The sequence below is a fragment of the Aquarana catesbeiana genome, linkage group LG10, assembly GCF_042186555.1.
Source record: "Aquarana catesbeiana isolate 2022-GZ linkage group LG10, ASM4218655v1, whole genome shotgun sequence".
Classification (NCBI taxonomy): Eukaryota; Metazoa; Chordata; class Amphibia; order Anura; family Ranidae; genus Aquarana; species Aquarana catesbeiana.
In genome coordinates, this window is record NC_133333.1 from 186,085,356 (window position 1) to 186,102,427 (window position 17,072).

General features: G+C 39.0%; 1 protein-coding gene across 2 annotated transcripts in view; it reads right to left on the reverse strand.

Moving 5' to 3' along the window:
* Positions 1–2,421, reverse strand: part of RNF223 (ring finger protein 223) — an 18,646-nt gene extending 16,225 nt beyond the window's left edge. The window contains exon 1 of one of the 2 annotated variants that reach the window (XM_073603063.1): positions 2,263–2,421. The gene's annotated coding sequence lies outside the window, so the exon portion shown is untranslated. Of the gene's footprint in view, positions 1–2,258 lie in introns of both variants that reach the window. The other variant, XM_073603065.1, reaches the window with a different exon arrangement.
* Positions 2,422–17,072: the final 14,651 nt, after the last annotated feature.

Here is a 17,072-nt window from a genome sequence, read left to right on the forward strand (position 1 = left end):
ACTTGGCAGCAAGACAATGCTTCCTGCTAAATCACAAGCACGCTCTTATGTGTGTTGTCTCTATTTATTTTGTTCACGCTACCTTCAATTAAGCTTTTGATATAGGATTAGCTTAAATGATAGTAATTGGATCTTATATTGAAAACACCCAGTTTGATGCACAGATAAAAGCTTCATCTATAAAGAAACATCCATCTAACTGTTCAGACATTCCTAGAGAGCAGAGCAAGTCTGATTTTTACAGGGATTCCAGCTGTATTTAGACACTGCCACACCTCAGATAAAACTCCACACACACACGAAAAATAAAACACATTGTATATGTACTGAGCAGAACATGATCCATAAAGGAACAGTACTAGAAATAATATGATAACTGCCTAATGTAATGCAATACATGTCACTGACATAATAACTGCTATTGCATACTGTCAATTGCAAGTTAAATTAGATCTTACACCAATCCCCTTTTTTTTTTAAATCTCAGGTTTCATTCAAATAACACTTGGTGATCCGGCTATGAAGGTTCAGACATTTCCTTTCATGGGGTGCCAACTATCTTCCAACTGTATACCCAACTGAGACTACAAGTGCATAGCTCCCAACTGTCCCTGATTTCGAGGGACTGTCCCTCATTTGGAGCAATGTCCCTCTGTCCCTCTTTCCTCCTCATTTGTTCCTCATTTTGGCCTGATCAATATAGTTGTATATAAAATGCACTTTTTATCTATCAATAAGTGTTTTCCCAGTGCTAAACCTTTCATCTGATTTCCAAATTGCTGCATTTGTAAATTCCAAAAGTCAATATAAAGGAATAGTAGTGGTAAAAAAAGCACTTGTGGGTTTAACCAATCTTTTTTTTTGTACAATTCTCCTTTAAGGGGGCGTGACAAAGGGTGTGTCCTATGCCTGTATACTTTTGCTGATAGATGTCCCTCATTCCCATCTCAAAAAGTTGGGAGTTATGCAAATGGCTTTGCCAGCACACACTGTGCAGGCACGGTCCATCCTTCTCACCATCAGGAAGCCAGTCTAGAACAATGATGTGCAGCCAGGCAAATATTAAGTGGCTGAAAGCGCTTGGACTAGATTAGCATTCTGATTTAAAAAATTGTTTAAAAAAATGTCAGTTCATTAGAAACGAAACGTCGTCCAGTTAGGGATTAGATCCATGTTGCAGGCCCTTCACCTTCAGGGGGCCTGCCCATATCAGCATGCCCTGCCGATTTTGATTGAAACTAATGTGTTCTGTTACCACGTTGTATAATAATAAACCTGCTCTGATTGGAGCTTACTAAGCATGCTGGGATTTGTAGTTCTCACCACCTTCAGGTTACGTAGATGCTCATCCTTAGCTCCTCTTATCAGCTGGACTTCTAGATCCTTGTGGTCTTGAAGGCTTCAGGACTGATGTTCTTGCCAGCTTCCACAGCTTGCTGGAACTTGCTGTTCTTCAACAAGCTGAGGGCTACAAATTCTCAGAGAAAATCGTTCTCTCTAGGTGATGATGTTTTCTTTTAGGTCCAAAAGTGTTTAGAATTCACATTTCAGCAAAAAAGTTCCAGAGTCATTTAGATAGGAAATGTGTTTTTATATTCTGTAACAATACATAGCACTTTTTCTAAGGTGTACTAAGGTGAGAACTTCGGATAAATATATTAAATGTACTAACAAAAACTTGCTCTAATAAAAAAAATCACGATTATAATTTGTTTATTCATGTAATATAATAAATAAAATTAACTTTCTACAGACACAAATAAAAAATGGGGATCCTTAAAGTGCCATTTAAACTTAATGTACCAACCAAAGCACAATTTGCAACTGCAGTAGCCAACCACAACTAAAACCAGAAGCTGACACTTATTGCTGTTAATAAACGGAATCTTTAAAGAAGCAAGTTAATATTTCTGTGAATTAGTTTGCATTGAATATCATCATTACCCTTCACACTACTCTAAAATAAATCGAAACAAATCAGAAAAAGTGATGGAAATGTGCCCACTAAAGACGTAGTCTTATTGATTAAAAAAAAAAAAAAAAAGACGTAGTCCCTTGACATTACAGGATCAATTTAAATTCCCAAACTTCTAAAATAAAATCTGTCCTTGAAATCAATGGACTAAATCTACATCAGAATAATAACATATAGCAAAGAATACAATAGCTGCCTCTAAACTACAAAATGTTTAACAGAGAGATTTGCTTTTTTTTTTTTTACATTATCCGCACCTACAATATCATTTAGCATTGCTCACCTACCAGAAGTTTTCCTGAGTTGTGAAGTTAAAATTCTGGGATGTCTTTGCTGGGATGTTGTGAACACAGTTCAAGATACTGAACGATTATTGTTCTCTTAGCACTGCCTCCCAGTCATTGGAGCAGTCAGTGCTGTGCAGGTTGTAGTATACAAACTGGTTACTCCTTACTATCAGGTGCTTATATAGCTTCTTTATAAAAGGTGAGTCAGCGAGCGTGTTCCTCCCCTACCTAGTAAAGCAGACAGAGTGAGGTTCTTCAAGAACATCTGCTTACTGTAATAGAACTGCTATTGGATTTGTATATGTTAATATGCTCCCATGAAGTTCGATAGGAATAATCTAGTATATCAAGGGTTTAATTGACAAGTGTCTTTTGTAGCTTAGCAATGATTGCCAACACTGCTAGGAGAATAAGCTGCCATCCCTGATGCAAGATATATGAAGATAGGATGGCCGCACACTCCACTGAAAACACCAGTTCTTTATTGAGGAATCAAAAGTTCAAAATAATAGACGTCACAGCGCAAGAGCACACACGCCTGTGGGCAGTGATAATTTTGTCGACGTTAAACGACTAAAACATTTTGGTCGACTAAATGAATACTATTTTAGTCGACCAAAATACGACTAAAACAATTGAGATGACTAAAATACGACTATAACTAAAATGGCATTTTAGTCAAAGGACATATGCCCTGTACACACGGTCAGATTTTCCGATGGAAAATGTGTGATAGGACCTTGTTGTCGGAAATTCCGGCCATGTGTGGGCTCAATCACACATTTTCCATTGGAATTTCTGATTTTGTTGTCGGAATGTCCGATCAATGTCCGAACGTGTGTACGGGGCATAAGACTAAAACTAAATTGAAATTTGACTTCAAAATGAACACTGGTCTGTAGTGCATGTTCATACCTCAATGCCTTAAATAATATATGAGATTTTTCATTCCAGCAGTATATAATGAGTTTGGAAATTGTAGAGAAATGTTAACTAATGCATTACAATTTAATTACACCCATTCGATTTTAGATGACTAAAATGAGTTTTAGTCGACTAAAATGTACTGGAGATTTTAGTCGACTAAAACGTAGGACATTTTAGTCGACTAAAATGCACTGGAGATTTAGTCGACTAAAACTAAAACGATTGCAGAAGACTAAAATGGGACTAAAACTAAAATGCCATTTTAGTCCTAAGACTAAAACTAAATCGAAATTTGCTGCCAAAATTAACACTGCCTGTGTGAGCTTTTGCACTGTGATGTCTTTTATTTTGAACTTTTGATACTTCAATAAAGAACTGGTGTTTTCAGTGGAGTGTGCGGCCATCCTATCTTCATATATCTTGCATCTTGGAGGTGAGCTGGGTGAGCACCACTATTTGGGGACTGTATATGGAGTAGGGTGCTCTCTACCCGAATCGGTGTTACCTTTGTGTAGGCCACCATCCCTATAGTGTAAGCTTAGAGGAATTCTTCAAATCTGAGATGGATGCTTTTTTGCGTTCTTCTAAACAGAGAACATCTTAACGTGCGAGCGTGCCAGTCAATAAATGGTCCAGTAAAAATGTGTATATATTTATATACACTGTATTACCAGAAGTATTGGGCTGCCTGCCTTTACATGCACATGAACTTTAATGGCATCCCAGTCTTAGTCCGTAGGGTTCAATATTAAGTTAGCCCACAGTTGGAGATATAACAGCTTCAGCTCTTCTGGGAAGGCTGTCCACAAGGTTTAGGAGTGTGTCTATGGGAATGTTTGACTATTCTTCCAGAAGTGCATTTATGAGGTCAGACACTGATGTGGACAAGAAGGCCTGTCTTGCAGTCTCCGCTCTAATTCATCTCGAAGGTGTTCTATCGGGTTGATGTCAGGACTCTGTGCAGGCCAGTCATGTTCCTCTACCCTAAACTCGCTCATCCATGTCTTTATGGACCTTGCTTTGTGCACTGGTGCGCACTGTTCCCACCAAGTTGGGAGCATGAATTTGTCCAAAAAGTCTTGGTATGTTGACACCTTAAGAGTTCCTTTCACTGGAAATAAGGGGCCAAGCTGAACCCCTAAAAAACAACCCCTCACCATAATCCCTCCTCCACCAAATGCTTTGGACCATTGCACAAAGCCTCCCCAAACCTTTGGTATTATAGTATGTGTGTGTGTGTGTGTGTGTGTATGTGTTTAGAGGAATTCTTCGAGTCTAAGATGGATGCTCTTTTGCATCCTCCCACATATAGACGGTCTCCTCCTGAATGATGATTGGACCATTTGTAGACTTGTGGCGCTCGCATTGTTTCAAAATTTTCTTAGATCATTCCAAGGGACCTCTTGAGCTGCACTGTTTGTTAGAGAGCTGCCTCTCAACGCTCTATGAACGCCTATTTTATCTTTTTTTTGTTTAATACGTTTTTATTAAAGAATAGCATGTATAATGAACAATGTACGGTGTACAAAACAGAGGAGATTACAGCTAAATGGCAATTGAGCCTCGTAAGGAGTGGACAGTCAGATAACCAAATATAAAGAACAATACATGTATATGCATATTCTAAGGATGTCTGGAGCACAAATCGAGGCCCAGTGCGTTCGAAGCTTACCGACATGTCATAAACCAAAGTGTTTACCCTAAACACAGGGTATAAACGCTAGAATCTTCTCTGTAAAAGCCTTTTACGTAGGCATAAAACTTTCTGAAAACAGAGTAAAAGTAAGAGGCCCCTGTGTACATTTTTGCTTTTTTTTTTTTTTAATCTCTATACCTCTTTGGTCTAGTCATGTGATGTGCAGGGTCCTATTCGAATTCTCATTTCTTGTGAATGTAGGGTGCAAAGGTGATGCTCTGTCAGCTGGTGGGTCCATGACCCCCTGCACTCACAGGATCTCCTAATACTTTCAGGCTGAATGACACACATCAGCATGCTGCTTCCATCATTTTAGAAGACGTTTTTTAATAAATTAATGTGGAGCTTGTACAAAAGGGCATTGTCATTTTAGTGTTCCTTGGACAGCAGAATATTTAAATACAGTCCAGCATGAGATGTCTTGGCCAGCAGTGTCTTGAAGTGCCTAGAAATGATAATGTTGTTTTTATGCTGATGCTCCCCTTATGTCTTTGGGACTCTATATGACTCACATCACTGTATGTATCCCTTAGATCCAGTGCACTTTTACTCACTTTATTCTTTTCCATTGCTCTGCAGAATGTGAATTATTTGTGCACCCGCTTTTCTTCTCAATGGAAAATAGCCCTCAGCTTTCTAATCCTTTGTAACAAAGATGTTTTCTTTTCCCAGTTCTCAGCTCTCTTCTTCCCCATTCCACAAGAGGAATTCACTGTTGACAGACTTCTACCTTTATCTATTGATGAGAACTTTCTGATAGGTGTATACATTGTGTACTGTACTGTACGTGTGCACCATTAACATGGTATGCCAAGGTGCATTTCCTGCTTTAATGTTGCCTTCTCACTGAAGCATTGTGCAAGCAAGGACTTCAGTAAATAATGTTCAAATTGCCTTCAAGGAGAACTGCTGTAATAGTCATTCACTATTCTCTTACACAATTTGGACAATTACCCCACTGTCCTAGACCTAAATCAAAAGTAAAAAGTAAACAATTCAGATTACAATACAAAAATCCCAATAGTGATGATGTCCTGGGCTGCTAAAATGCACAATTCATAGATACATATCCAGAGGTATGCTTTCATGGATGGACAATTAGTGCAGATGAACTGTTGTTGAACTGCCCAAGATAAGCAAGTACAGTAGATCATTGGCATGAAAATAGATCAGATTTTCCACCATACTGTATTTAAAATAGATCTTTTTTCAAATGGATCACTGTGACATAAACCTTTCTCTATGGACAATGACCAAGCTGAAAAGCAACCCACCTAGGAGTTTACTTTAGATTACAACCCACCTAAGAGTTTGGGAAATCTGGAGTGATGGCATAACCATCAAGGCACTTCTGATCAGCAGCTTCAGAGAGTGGACAAATTCTTAATTAGTAGAGCTCTGCTTTTCACTTTCACCTAGATCAGCCTTTTTCAACCCTTTTACCACTATGAAAACCTCTATTTTATTTTCAGGTCTCGGGGGGAACCTATGCTAAGAAAATTTAATTCATGGGGGTCAAGGGGAAAAATGCCCCTTACATTAGTGGTCAGTGGCAAAAATGTCCACCTTACAATGGTGGTCAGAATGCCACCCTTACAGACAGCTAAAAATATCATTGTTTAATTTTTACATTTTTTAAATTTTGGTTCTCTTTTTTTTCTCCCCCTTTTTTGTTTGTTTGTGTATCATTATTATATAAAAATTGGCATTGATAGCTAACACTTTGGCATGTTTTACCTATGCAATCTTTTTTTTCTCAATATGTCAAAGCATAAGAGGGAATGTGGTAACATAGAATTTGGTTGGCCTAAGTGTATTCAGGTCACGGTTAATAGATATCTTTATTCCCTTTTCTTTCTTTGTACAATGTCATTTTTCTTCTCAATAAAAATATATTAAACCAAAAAGATCAGTGGTGTCATGCCGCTGGCTCTGCCAAATGGTGTTTGCCCCAGAACAATGCAAGCGCCAACATATAGGAGGCCAATTAGCCACAGCTCAAGGAGCCCTTAGCAAACTCTAGAGGAAACCTAGGGTTCCACAAAACCCTGGTTTAGAATTGCTGTTCTAGATTGTCATGCATTTTATAAATAGCACATGTATGGCTCCAGCAAAGCACAGTGGAAATGCTGAATCCACTCTTGAACCAGTTTGTTGATCTTCTACTAGAGATGGTCCAATCTGAGGAGTCACAGATTCACTTTTTTATTTTTCCTGAAAATATCCTTTCTAAATGTTTCTATCTTTTGGGTCTTAGTAGAATTATGCAGTTCAGTTATCCCTGATCAGCTCGATATGACCGAAGGTGTAGATACTTTCATTCTTGGACTCTGCCGTTCTTCACATTGGCTTAGCGGAGGGTTTTTTTTTTGGTTTCCCTTAGCCCACCCTTTCTCGTTGCTCCCCAAACGCTGCTCAATAAAAGCAATTGTTTCTACGCATTGCACTGATGAGGCTGAAACAGTTCTGTGCAGTTTGTAATAAATTACTCATAAGATTTAGCTTTTTCTTGCTGTAAACCTATGGATCTGGATGTACAATGTACACAGGAATAAAAGAAAAATAAATTGCGATTTGTGATTAAAATGAGATATGTAGCTACCTTATATTTTAAATTTGTAATGTGCGTCATAATGGTTTATTATAGGTTTCTTTTAGCCCTCCTCACCATAACCTGTTTGGTTTTACTTTCTCTAATATAAAATCAAAGCCATGAGATTCTGCACAGTGTATAATATGAGCAATTGATTTCAGCCAAATAACTAAATACTTATATGCAAACTGTTTTGCCTGCCAAAATATTTGTGATTCTGATCCATAATCCCTGCCAGATAGCGTAATCCTTGGGGTCACTCTTCTCTGTTTCTTCTCAGATACATATTATCACCTGGTCACCTCTCTGCTTCCAGCCTGCTGATTGGACAATGAAGAAGCATCACCATGTGAAGAGGTCATCCCCATGCTCTACCTCTGGTTTTAGCAGCCTTTAATAATGACTGTCCCAACAAGACTAAGATAGATGAGACCTTCTGTGTGCTGGAGTTGAAAAGCTTTGCTTTTTATACCAAAGTGCTTTTATGTTTACATTTAAATGAAACCTGTATTTTCTCCTTAGGGGAAAAGTAACTATTTTATTTATTATCTGCCTCTCATTCCCAACACGAAATCCCACAATAGTTTATTGTGTGTTTTTATTCTTTGTATAGTTTGTTGCAGACGAGATTTGAGTGATTTCCGTATTTGATGTGATATGATTTCCGAATATGAGTAATTCCTTAAGTGGATTACCTAGTGGCAGGTTAATGATTTGTATGGCTGTAATAGTTAAGGCAATACTGATTGAATAAAGACTCTTTAGATATTAAAGTGGTTTCCTCATAATATGACTCACAAACCTATATCTGAAGTAAACGCTGAGGGTGCAAAATATCTGGCTCATTCCAGTTTCTGAGGTTAATATGTTTTCGCAAATCAACTATTCAAACCATTACTAATACTAAATGCCTATTATATTATTATTATTATTATACAGGATTTATATAGCACCAACAGTTTACGCAGCGCTATACAAGATGAGGGCAGACAGTACACACAATACAAATCAATACAGGAGGGATCAGAGGGCCCTGCTTGTTAGAGCTTACAATCTAGATGCGAGGGTCAAGTGGAAATAAAAGGTAATAACTGTGGGGGGTGAGCTGATGGAGAAAATGAAAATACAGTTGTTAGGTATGGGTAGGGTAGGCTTCTCTGAAGAGAAGGGTTTTCAGGGATCGTCTAAAAGCTAATAGAGTAGGAGATAAGCGGACAGATTGGGGTAAGGCATTCCATAGGATTGGAGAGGCTTTGGAAAAGTCCTGGAGGTGAGCATGGGAGGAGGTGAAGAGGGAGCTAGAGAGCAGAAGGTCTTGAGAGGAACGAAGAGAATGAGTAGGTTGGTATTTAGAGACTAGGCTAGTGATGTAGCTGGGGACTAAATTGTGGATGGCTTTGTATGTTGTCATCTCCCAAGAAGTGCCCACTTCCTGCAAATGATATTTGCTTAGTAGAAATATGAAATGGGAATAAATGTTGTATCAAAGCACAACTGAGGTAATGCAATAAAAAGTGCTAGGAAAAATAGTTTTTTTTTGGCAGAAGAGCAGTCCAAAGTCTCCTTATTTTCTTGGTACAGTTGTACAGTCCCTGCTCTGTATTGCCCCGTACACACGGTCGGATTTTCCGATGGAAAATGTCCGATCGGAGCGTGTTGTCAGAAATTCCGACTGTGTGTGGGCTCCATCGGACATTTTCCATCGGATTTTCCGACACACAAAGTTGGAGAGCAGGAGATAAAATTTTCCGACAACAAAATCCGTTGTCGGAAATTCCGATCGTGTGTACACAAATCCGACGGACAAAGTGCCACGCATGCTCAGAATAAATAAAGAGATGAAAGCTACTGGCTACTGCCCCGTTTATAGTCCCGACATACATGTTTTACGTCACCGTGTTTAGAACGATCGGATTTTCCGACAACTTTGTGTGACCGTGTGTAGACAAAACAAGTTTGAGCCAACATCCGTCGGAAAAAATCCTAGGATTTTGTTGTCGGAATGTCCGAACAAAGTCCGACCATGTGTACGCCCTATAAGATGCAGAGTATGGAGCTGGATGCAGGAACTCCCATGCGCATTTGAGTTGCATCATCAGTGGTCACCCAGTGACCAAAGGGGTGTGATGCAGGAAATGGAAGCAGTGGTGGGAAGATGATGAGAGATGGTGGGGAAACAATAGCCTGGACCTGTTATTGTTGGAGGAAGGTGCAAAACAAGGCAAGTGTGCCATAATATGCAAGTGTGCTGTCAAAGAACCCACCCAGCAGACTTTAGTTCCACTTATTATTTATTTATTACAGGTATTTATAAAGCATCAGCAATTTACACAGTGCTTTAAATATTGCACATTCACATGAATCCCTGCCCTGCATATAGTCTAAGGCTGGCCATAGATGGAAACAAATGGATTTCTCCATCCACACATTTAAGAGGGGTGAAGGAATCCTCTGCACTACTTTAGTGTATGCTGACAGTAGGACTCCTCCACTGTCAGAATACACTGATTTATCGGCTGTAGTGCTGATCGAATGAAAAATTTCCAACATTCCCATTCAAGAGAAGCCAAGCATTAGATAAACTTTTCTCTAGATGGATCAAAATTCTACAGCCCCCATTTCCCCCCCCCCCTGAACTGGCCAAATTTGGATCCATCTATGGCTAGCTTTAGGTCCCTACTTCACATGCATACATGTATATACTAACCCAGATAGTAAGCAATTGTTCTGCTAGTTTGAAAATGACTTGCTAAGCTATTGCTAAACTTGCCAGGCTTCATGAGTTCGTTGCACAATTGCAGCAAGTCGGCATTGCATGACTCCAGATCAACTTTCTTTGCAAACATTCTGCAAGTTCTGGTTCAGTTATGTTGTGAAATAGTCATCCCACCACAGGGGTCACTGTGGCTAAATTTTCCTGCTGTAGACTTGCAGAGCTCTTGCTTTACACTCACCACTGCAACTTTTGCTAGAGCCAGGAAAATTTTCTATATATTGGAAAAGTGTCGACTAGAAATTGTGCTTTAAGTGCTCTACAACTTGCCAGTAAAAATGTGCAGCAAGTCAACAAGACTTACAATTCAACACTGCCACAAATCTGTGGCAAGTTGTCCTTGCTATCTGGGAAGACCATTTTTTTTTTAGACAGGAGTCAATTGACCTACCAACATGTCCTTGGAGTGTGGGAGGAAAGAAAGTATCCGGAAGATACTTAAGCACAGGAAGTACTTGACAGACAACTCCAAACAGGTAGTGTCCTGGTTGGGATTCAAACCAAGGACCTTAGTGCTGCAAGGCAGAAGTGCTAAACACTAAGCAAGTGTGCTGTCCTTTAATGTTTTAAAATATATATTATTTATTTCTTTTTTTTAGGAATGATAGTTTTTTTTATTTGGTAATGAATGAAACATACACAGCCTTGTATATAAAAGCTAAAAAAATCACTGTGCAAAGTAAAGCGACAAAAGTGAATGGACATTAGATGTCTCAGGCAACCAGGTTCTGCAGACACTGTTGTCTGGGGCTCATCTGAGGGAATTTTGGTTGGACAGGGTAGAAATCTCTGTTCAATCACTGTTGCTTTCCCTGTGTAGGCTGTTACAACAAATGTCTGTGGGGCACCTCCTCCTAGGACCTCCATCTCTTTCCATTGCCCGAGCATGAACTTTTATCTAATGCTAGTGGCAAGCCTAAGCCATAGCAACCAATCAGATTTCATCTCTTGCTGCATTCTTACTGCCCCAAAGTGATGCCTGGTCACTTGATATGGTCACTGCCCTTTGCACATTATCCCTGACTTATAATATAAGCCCTATAGTCTATGCAATATATTAATATAATCTCTAGCATTGTATTCATGTAGTTTATGTAATCTTACAGAGTTAATGAATTTAAGTTATGTACTCACGGCAATTTGGAGATGACCTAATATTCAGCAATTTGCATGTAAATACAAGTAATTAAATGCACACAAGTGAAGTAACAATGTTTCAGAACAGCACATACAGTAGCTTAAAATAAAAGTTTGTACTATTCAAATTGATAATCTTATAATAACTGTTGGTCGGATGTTATCAAAAGCTTGACACGCATGGCAGCTGAACATATCTCTTATAGTGTGTGTGCGGCATGTTATACACCATGGAGAGTTATGACAAATTAGCAGTGATTAATAACAAAGGTCTCTAAGTATTTCCTAGAGAATGTTATTGTTTGTGTACAACTTATCATAATGCAAAGCTTTATGCCTGATTGTATGTAACACTTAAATAACCAGAACCTGGTAAAAACAATTACAGAGATTGCTTATGATTGTGGTATAGGTGAGAGTGCACACACGGCATGCATAGTGACCCTACATAAAGAAAGGTAAGAATTTGGTGACCATCGTGTCTGCTGCTCGCTTGTTCTCAGGTTAGTAGTCAAACTGACAAGGTGGAACTTTCTGTTGTACAGTTATACATTGCCAGATTCTAGCTGCACTTCCGACATATTTCATATTTTGTAAATAGTTAGCTTTAGTCCTATGACACATTACAGTAACCGTTTAAACTTGATTCATGGTATATACTTCACTTAGTCCACAGTGTGACAATGTCACTCTCAGCCTAACCTTACTCAGAGATTTTTCAGCTTAAATGACAGCAATCTAAGTGCCAGCAGGCTGAGCGTGATCATCACTGGGGTTAAGAAAATCCACAATGAACTAATTATATGTACAAACTACAGCTGCTACCACATATTTTACCTGAAACACTCACAGTATCTACAGTAACGAGTCTGACCTTAAGAAATGTCTGTGTTCCAGGGACTACAACAGCTACGTGTCCTCTGGGCTTCCTTAGATCGTGCTTTCAGTGACCGAGCGTGAATAGAGATACTGGAGTGGCTTGTGTGGCTCCTGATGTGGTTGCCCAGCCTCTAGTGTCCCTGCTGTATTTTACATAATACAGAGCTAGTTTTAACTGAATATCTTGTAGGTGTTTTTTAATTGGGGCGATTTAATAAATGTTGCAAACGGAGAGCACTATGTATCCTCTATTTATTGTTGCATGAATGTGGAGCCATATCCTATCAGGAATACCGAGTAATAACACTGGTGTGGAGGAAGGAGAAAAGCAGTGGGGCAGTATATAAGAGAGATCTTTCTTGCGATCCCCCTGGGAGGCTACTGATTGGAAGGTGGATACAGAGTAGCTGGTCGGATGTGGAAGAGATGAGACTATAGCTGAAAGAAAGAAAGGAATTGTTTCTGACTCATGTAAGAGGTGAGCAGGTATAATGGCTGGTGAAGGTGTGCACATTATCTGCTGAAGACATGATTTGCACAGTGGTAGATGATATATGATTTGAGAAGTCACAATAATTCAACGCAGAAATGTTTCAGCATATGAACTTTAATTGAACACATTATTATATTTATTTATTTATTTATTTGAATATAATTTGATATCACTGTATATTTCACATGATAGATTAATAGCGCTGCACTTATATTTTTCATTTTATTTCATATGTTGTATGGTAAGGTGAATTCACTGGAAGTGTACAGCAGCTTTGGAGTACTAATTAGTATACTTTATAGTTTATTTATAGCACATAACACTTTAGGTAGGTGGCGCTAATTGTCTTTTATACACGATAAGCATAATTTATGATCCTGCTAAAAGTTTTTTCAATTTATCTAAACTGGAGCAGCTGTACATAGCAATTAATCAGCTTCTATCTTCAGCTTGTTTAATAAGGCTTTGCAAATGAAAGATACAGTCAGGTCCATAAATATTGGGACATCGACATAATTCTACTCTTTTTGGCTCAATACACCACCACAATGGATTTGAAATAAACAAGATGTGCTTTAACTGCAGACTTTCAGCTTTAATTTGAGGGTATTTACATCCAAATCAGGTGAACGGTGTAGGAATTACAACAAAAGTAATGGGACAGATTAACAATCATCCATCAAACTTTAACTTTTTAATACTTGGTTGCAAATCCTTTGCAGTCAATTATAGCCTGAAGTCTGGAACGCATAGACAGCACCAGACGCTGGGTTTCATCCCTGGTGATGCTCTGCCAGGCCTCTACTGCAACTGTCTTCAGTTCCTGATTGTTCTTGGGGCATTTTCCCTTCAGTTTTGTCTTCAGCAAGTGAAATGCATGCTCAATCGGATTCAGGTCAGGTGATTGACTTGGCCATTGCATAACATTCCTCTGCTTTCCCTTAAAAAACTCTTTGGTTGCTTTTGCAGTATGCTTCGGGTCATTGTCCATCTGCACTATGAAGCACCGTCCAATGAGTTCTGAAGCATTTTGCTGAATATGGGCAGATAATATTGCCCGAAACACTTCAGAATTCATCATGCTTTTGTCAGCAGTCTCATCATCAATAAATACAAGAGAATCACTTCCATTGGCAGCCATACATGCCCACGCCATGACACTACCACCACCATGCTTCACTGATAAGGTGGTATGCTTTGGATCACGAGCAGTTCCTTTCCTTCTCCATACTCTTCTCTTCCCATCACTCTGGTACAAGTTGATCTTGGTCTCATCTGTCCATAGGATGTTGTTCCAGAACTGTGAAGGCTTTTTTAGATGTTGTTTGGCAAACTGTAATCTGGCCTTCCTGTTTTTGAGGCTCACCAATGCTTTACATCTTGTGGTGAACCCTCTGTATTCACTCTGGTGAAGCCCTCTCTTTATTGTTGACTTTGACACACGTACACCTACCTCCTGGAGAGTGTTCTTGATCTGACCAACTGTTGTGAAGGATGTTTTCTTCACCAGGGAAAGAATTCTTTGGTCATCCACCACAGTTTTTTTCTGTGGTCTTCTGGGTCTTCTGGTGTTGCTGAGCTCACCGTGCGTTCTTTCTTTTTAAGGATGTTCCAAACAGTTGATTTGGCCACACCTAATGTTTTTGCTATCTCTCTGATGGGTTTGTTTTGTTTTTTCAGCCTAATGATGGCTTGCTTCACTGATAGTTACAGCTCTTTGGATCTCATATTGAGAGTTGACAGCAACAGATTCCAAATGTAAATAGCACACTTGAAATGAACTCTGGACCTTTTATCTGCTCCTTGTAAATGGGATAATGAGGAATAACACAAGCCTGGCCATGGAACAGCTGAGCAGCCAAATGTCCCATTACTTTTGGTCCCTTAAAAAGTGGGAGGCACATATACAAACTGTTATAATTCCTACACCGTTCACATGATTTGGATGTAAATACTCTCAAATTAAAGCTGAAAGTCTGCAGTTAAAGTACATCTTGTTTGTTTCATTTCAAATTCATTGTGGTGGTGTATAGAGCCAAAAAGATTAGAATTGTGTTGATGTCCCGATATTTATGGACCTGACTGTAGAAGCTTGGTTGCTATGCAAAACTGCTCCAGTTTTGATAAAGTCCCCTGTGTGTTCTAGTGTGAGGATTTTGATGCTGAGTTGTGAATTTTGGAACAAAAAGGGTGGACTGTGTTCTGTGTGACTCATGTTGTTCATACCTAGTTTGGGATTCAGTGGGTCTTATTGTCACACACAGAAATCTGTCCCTATCATGAAGGGGCTAGCTAGTTCTCTTTACACCCAGATTGTTTCTAAATTCCAGCTTTCCTATGCACCAATATACCATTAATGTAACTGTGTTGCAGAAAATATAATTTTGATGTACAGTATATTTTAGAGCAAGTTTTACCTCAGCCTCCAGTGTCTTCTATAGAAAACTCCTTCATTGCTTCCTGGTATCTGTCCTGGTATTTTGGGACAGAAAAACCATTAGAAGGAAGTAGTTTAGCAGCTGACCTTTTAAACACACCCCTCTAGGAGACTGCTCCCACTCAGATCTGTACTCACATGTACTCAATGTCAGTGAGCACTGTTCTTCCTGAATACACAGCCAGTGTCTTCCTCTGCTGACGTATTGTTCTGAACCTTCTTCTTGCATAGATTGTTCATTTGTCAGAGTGTGCAGAAGCTGAGCAATCACATTACAGTCTATGTGGAGCAGAGCTGTAGTATTGAAAACAGGGGAAGTGTGTCCCTGAAAGTCTGTAAAGGCAGTGCATGATGGGATATGAAGTTTCCTGAAAGGTGACATGATGCTACAGGAATTTAGGGCTCAAGCTTCCTAAAAAAATTTGAACAGAGAGGTGAAGATTCAAAGCTGCCATGAACTAGGTAAGTGAGAGATAAGCACATTTGGATGGCTTGGGCACAAAAATAAAACATTAAAAAAGCTTCTAATTTATTGTGAAAAGTGAAATTCTAAAGGTTCTCAGTGCTATCTTGAAGTAGGCTTTCCAGTAGAATCTCACCACCAAAGTTGACTCTCCTAGAATTAGCAAATTACAAGATCTAAAAAAAAGAATGTTGACTGTCCTACTTTATTCTTTGGTTGGATGTTTTACAAGAGTAATTTTTCGACAGATGACACAAAAGCAGAATTTAGTAATGACCAAGGGACCCTGCAGTATATAATACAGGAGAGTAAGCAGTAGTTTATACTCAAAACCTGGTATTAAAAAAAATCATGAATCCTTAGCTACTGTTTGAGTCTGTATTCAACTCAAAAGACTCCACCCAAAACAGTTTTAAAAATTTCAGTTGGAATTTTCCTTTAAAGAACACCTGTCAGGAGTATAAGTATAGGAGCTACTAGTTTCCTTCTGAAAAAGCTAGTCTGCTGGCTGGATTTATTACTTTTATCACACACCTGGTACATAAATGCTGTAAATGGCTGTGTTCGAATTCCCCATCTGTATACTTATTCCGGGTCAGCAAACTCAGAAAAAAATCAAAGCCAAAGCATTACCATGACAGCCAGACAGGTAACATTTACTAAAGGATAGGTCAGCAATGGCAGACAACATAATGATTGACAGGTGTACTTTAAGGCAGACATTCTGTCAATTAATTTGCAGTCTGCTTTATTCCTTTGTACTTATTGTTTTCACCTTGCCTTATTTCCACATATACACATCAAATAATGTCAGACTTTATTATCCAAGTCCATGTCCCCAATAATAATAAAATAACTGTTCTGTGGATGGCACCATTTTCATCTTCAGTGTTTCATTTCCCAGTGCACAGAGGCAGCCCCAGACATTCTTCAGCACCAACTCTCTAGCAATTCCTTGGTGATTTTAGAGTAATGAGCTCAGTAAAGGCTGATACTTTTCACTGTCAATTGATATTGTGAACAGTATTCATCAAAAGCGTGAAAGTGCTAAATTGCTGAAAAAAGTGGTTACGTTGGTCAAGAAAAGCCAGTTTTATTTGTTAGTGATGGATTGTGTTTTCAGCCTCGGTTTTTTCAGCATGGTTTAGACCTTCTTCCTTTCTTTGCTATTAAAGAAAATCTTTCCTAAGTGGTCCCTTGTGTACCTTTGGCAAAAGGGCTCATATTTAAAAGACATTAAATGAAACCTTCTTTGTAGCTGAAATCTTAAAAGGATAGTAAACTCCAGCCATACTAAAAACGTACAAAGCTAGTGCAGCACTACCCCCGCAGGGGCTGCTAGTAATAGTTGGTTCTTCCCAATTAGTACGGAGGCTGCCCATCCCCACAAGCATTAGTCCACGCACACTGGC